Below are 5,821 nucleotides of genomic sequence, written 5' to 3' on the forward strand. Positions count from 1 at the left end.
TGGCTTTGATTTTGTATGTCCTCTTCTGGGAACATAATTCAATAAGCAGTAAAAAAAATTTTTTACAGCAAAAATATAATTTTTGCTTGTCAATAGGCAGCCGCTAGGTTGCCCGAATATTTTTTTTTTTTTTTTTAAATAATGGTTAAAGAAATGACTTCATACTTAAGCTAGTGTATTTATTATACTTATAATTATCATGCTCCTATTGTTTATCACCATTGAAAATGTGGTACGCTTCACGAGATCAGTGTCATTCTTGCTCTGGGGCTATGCTAATATCGTTCCAATTTTAATGTATTTTCCGTTGAAGTAATTGCCACAATATGCTAATCTTCGTGTATTTTCCGTTGAAGTAATTGCCACAATATGCTAATCTTCGTGTATTTTCCGTTGACGTAATTGCCACAATATGCTAACCTTCGTGTATTTTCCGTTGACGTAATTGCCACAATATGCTAATCTTCGTTTATTTTCCGTTGAAGTAATTGCCTCAATTTTTATTATTGGTGCCCGACTTTAACACCTTCTCTTTTTTTTTTTCTTTTTACAAGGCTTAGGCTGTAATCAGCCAGAAAAATCCTGCCGGCTGTGACATTAGGCTGAAAAATCAGCCAGTAGCATCATAGGCAGGATCGCCATGTAGAAAAGGTCCCTAACGCAATTAAAACAAAGAAGGCTTCACTGCTTGAATTATGAATGTCGAATTGTCTTTATTCAAATAATTCAGCTTATTTATATTAGATTATTCTAAACATATTCTTACATATCTATTTACATTTAAGCTTACATACTTACATACATAACTACCTTAAACATAACTACCTTAAACATACATACATATATACCTACATACTACTCGGCACAAAATATGTACCTAAATATATGAGCTGCAAATTTATGGGAAATGCCAACCTTGCAAGTTGCAGGAATGCAAATTGCTGGGATTCAAATTCGTTTGGTTGTGTGTTGTACACGTCTGTTTATTAATGGCTGTGTCAGCATTAATTCTCAAATGCATTTTTATGTGTTGATGAACATTTAGACTATTTTTGTAGCAGGTTAGAATATTAGACTGATTTAAATATTTTGGATTAAATTGAATTGTTGGCTGCTTACACTACAATATATACTATGTATACCACCGATCTCAATGATTTTTTCAGACATAAATATATGCTATACACGTAAGCATTTGGTGAAAATGAAGCTTCTAGCTGTTAAAATGGGGCCGAAATCGCAAAAAAAAAATATATATATACGATATATACCATCATATATATATTATATATATCACCGATCTCTATGATTTTTTGACACAGCAATACATACTATATAAGTAAGCAATCGGTGAAATTTGAAGCTTATCGCTGTTAAAATGGGGAAGAAATTGCGAAAACTTTCTTATCTGAACAATCGGTTGTATGAGATATATACTATATATACAACCGATATCTACGATTTTTTTAGACAACAATATATGCTATATACGTAAGCATTTGGTGAAATTTGAAGCTTCTAGCTGTTAAAATGGGGCAGAAATTTCGCAAAGTTTCTTATCTGAACAATCGGTTGTATGAGATATATACTATATATACCACCGATCTCAATGATTTTTTCAGACAACAATATATACTATACACGTAAGAATTTGGGGAAATTTTAAGCTTCTAGCTGTTAAAATGGGGAAGAAATTGCGCAAAGTTTCTTATCTGAACAATCGGTTGTATGAAATTATATATACCACCGGGCCCTATGATTTTTTCAGACAACAATATATGCTATACACGTAAACATTTAGTGAAATTTGACCATATCTAAACGATTTTTAAGATAACTGTAAACTAAAAAATAGGTAGGTACTTTGTGTGAGGATGCAAAGTTTCAGGTTTTTTGTGGTCTGCGTGTAAAAACTATGACTACGAATCACGTATTTCAAAAAGATATGACGTAAACGTAACTATTTGATGAAATTTGATGAATTTTGAAGCTTCTATCCGTGAAAAAGGGGCAAAAATGACAGTTTATATGAAGTATATAGTATATATACCACCGATCTCTATGATTTTTTCAGACAAAAATATATGCTATATACGTAAGCATTTGGTGAAATTTGAAGCTTCTAGCTGTTAAAATGGGACAGAAATTGCGCAAAGTTTCTTATCTGAACAATCGGTTGTATGAGATATATACTATATATACCACCGATCTCTATGATTTTTTCAGACAATAATATATACTATACACGTAAGCATTTGGTGAAATTTGAAGCTTCTAGCTATTAAAATGGGGAAGAAATTGCGCAAAGTTTCTTATCTGAACAATCGGTTGTACGAGATATATACTATATATACCACCGATCTCAATGATTTTTTCAGACAACAATATATACTATACACGTAAGCATTTGGTGAAATTTGAAGCTTCTAGCTGTTAAAATGGGGAAGAAATTGCGCAAAGTTTCTTATCTGAACAATCGGTTGTACGAGATATATACTATGTATACCACCGATCTCAATGATTTTGTCAGACATCAATATATGCCATACACGTAAGCATTTGTTGAAAATGAAGCTTCTAGCTGTTAAAATAGGGCCGAAATCGCAAAAAAAAAATATATATATACTATATATAACTATATATACCATCATATATATATTATATATATCACCGATCTCTATGATTTTTTGACACAACAATATATACTATATACGTAAGCAATTGGTGAAATTTGAAGCTTATAGCTGGTAAAATGGGGTAGAAATTGCGAAAAGTTTCTTATCTGAACAATCGGTTGTATGAGATATATACTATATATACAACCGATCTCTATGATTTTTTCAGACAACAATATATGCCATATACGTAAGCATTTGGTGAAATTTGAAGCTTCTAGCTGTTAAAATCGGGCTAAAATTGCGAATATATATATATATATATATACTATATATATATATACTATATATACCACCGATCTGTATGATTTTTTCAGACAACAATATATGCTATATACGTAAGCATTCGTTGAAATCTGAAGCCTCTAGCTCTTAAAATAGGGCAGCAATTACGAAAAGTTTCTTATATGAACAATCGGTTGTGGGGGAAATATACTATATATACGACCGATCTCATCAATTTTTTCAGGCAACAATATGTGCAATATACGAAATTATGTGGTGAAGTTTGAAGCTTCAGTCTGTTAAATTGAGTTAGATATTACAAAAATCCTCTTTTTCTGAAAAATCGGTTGTATGGAGGATATATGCTATAGTGGTCCGATCCGGCCGGTTCCGACAAATGTCTAATCGGACACCCAAATACTCTCGCTCACCAAATTTTATCAAGATATCTCAAAAATTGAGGGACTAGTTTGCATACAAACAGACAGACGGACAGACGGACATGGCTAAATCAACCTAGCTCTTCAACCTGATTATTTCGGTATATTTAATGGTGGGTCTATCTATTTTCCTTTAAGGACCTACAATTTTCGGTTTCGTGACGAAATTAATATACCATTTCATTTTCATGAAAGATATAAAAATAGGTAGGTACTTTGTGTGAGGATGCAAAGTTTCAGGTTTTTTGTGGTCTGCGTGTAAAAACTATGACTACGAATCACGTATTTCAAAAATATATAACGTAAACGTAAATATTTGATGAAATTTGTTGAATTTTGAAGCTTCTATCCGTAAAAAAGGGGCAAAAATTACAGTTTATATGAAGTATATAATATATATACCACCGATCTCTATGATTTTTTCAGACAACAATATATGCTATATACGTGAGCATTTGGTGAAATTTGAAGCTTCTAGCTGTTAAAAAGGGACAGAAATTGCGCAAAGTTTCTTATCTGAACAATCGGTTGTATGAGATATATACTATATATACCACCGATCTCAATGATTTTTTCAGACAACAATATATACTATACACGTAAGCATTTGGTGAAATTTGAAGCTTCTAGCTGTTAAAATGGGGAAGAAATTGCGCAAAGTTTCTTATCTGAACAATCGGTTGTATGAGATATATACTATGTATACCGCCGATCTCAATGATTTTTTCAGACATCAATATATGCTATACACGTAAGGATTTGGTGAAAATGAAGCTTCTAGCTGTTAAAATGGGGCCGAAATCGCAAAAAAAAATATATATACCATCATATATATATTATATATATCACCGATCTCTATGATTTTTTGACACAACAATATATACTACTAGCAGACCCGGCAGACGTTGTTCTGCCCTAAATTTGGCCTATCTGCATACATTTTAATAAGCTTTTTCCGTCTAACTTTGCCCTACCCCTCTACACTTTTTCCTAATCTTTTTATTCACTCCTCCCTCCGTCTTTTTGGCTTCATCTCCATCTTCGTCTCATTCTATCTCTTTCTCAGTCTCCTTCTCTCTTTTCTCTTCTCTCAAGTTTTTCTCCTTCTTCTTCATCTCTTAATGCCAGTCCCAAAGGGTGGTATGTATTTTGTTCCAGTCCCACTCCGAGCCTCAGTCTCAGTCCCAGTCCTAGTCCTAATCCCAGTCCCAGTGGTTCTCTGGTATACTTCCCGGAAAAAAGCATCGTAAATACTAATATTGGCAAATTTATATACGGAATTTCAGGCAAATCGAATAGGACGTATGTAAATAGGTATGTGGGTATTATTAATTCTTGTCTTTATTTCGGCTTCGAATGCATATTTATCAGTTTTGCCAGGTTGATGCGACTACATCTAATATCACAATGAATTTTAGAGCTCTCAGCAACAGCTTTTTTTTTTTTTTTTTTTCATGGACGTTGTGGCAGCGCGCTGCCCTCAAGTGGCCCAATGAAACCAGGCTAATCCTGTTCACGCGATCGATTTATATATATATATAATAACTTTTTTTTTTTTTTTTTTTTTTGCCGAGTCTTTGATGGGCAGCGGTTTGTCAAATGTCACGATCTGAGACTGTTCAGCTACAGAAGAAATTTCATCAGCCAAGCGTAATACTTAAAGAGAACAGAAGCAAACGTATTATACATTAATTTAGAGAGGTGAGAACAATCTTTTTTATAGAAAAAAGGGAGTCCGAGCTATCAAATGTGTTTGAGTGAGAGTTATAATCTTGGCATAAACGCCGAAAAGGTTCATTTTGTTCGAAGTTCGTTCTACATTGTTTCAGCAGAAGAGGTTTGAAGTGTCTCGATGTCCGAGAGGGAACGCAAAAGTTCACTTCATTCAGAAGGAATGGGCTCGAAATTGATCCATTTAAAAGTTTTGTCATAAATATCACACCAAGCATTTCCCTTCGACTAGCAAGAGTTGGAAGATTGATAAGCTTTAATCGATTAGTATAAGGTGGAAGATTAGTTAAAGAGTCCCATTGGAAATTTCTTAAGGCAAATAGTAAAAATTGTTTTTGTATTGATTCGAGACTGTCTGCATGGACTTGATAACGCGGATTCCAAATTATCGAGCCGTATTCTAATATTGGCCTAACTAATGTTGTAAAAAGTGCTTTAGTTATGTAAGGGTCGTTAAATTCTTTTGACCACCGTTTAACAAATGCAAAAACACCTTTGCCTTTATTCACTGTAGCATTAATATGAAGATTGAAACTAAGTTTGGAATCCATCATGACTCCCAAGTCAATAAAATTATTTACAGTTTCTAGACTATAGTTGTTAATTGTATATGAAGCTGGTGGCGAAACTCTCCGAGAAAAACACATGAATTTACATTTTTTGAGATTGAGCGGCATATAATTTACATTGCACCAGGTAACCAAGTGATTTAAATCCATTTGAAGCAAGGAATGTTCCTCAACCGAGGCA

At 33.4% G+C, this 5,821-nt stretch overlaps 1 pseudogene; it reads right to left on the reverse strand.

Moving 5' to 3' along the window:
- Positions 1-223: 223 nt before the first annotated feature.
- LOC137235603 (U6 spliceosomal RNA) lies at positions 224-317 on the reverse strand (annotated as a pseudogene).
- Positions 318-5,821: the final 5,504 nt, after the last annotated feature.

Source organism: Eurosta solidaginis, chromosome X (assembly GCF_040869045.1).
Source record: "Eurosta solidaginis isolate ZX-2024a chromosome X, ASM4086904v1, whole genome shotgun sequence".
Taxonomy (NCBI): Eukaryota; Metazoa; Arthropoda; class Insecta; order Diptera; family Tephritidae; genus Eurosta; species Eurosta solidaginis.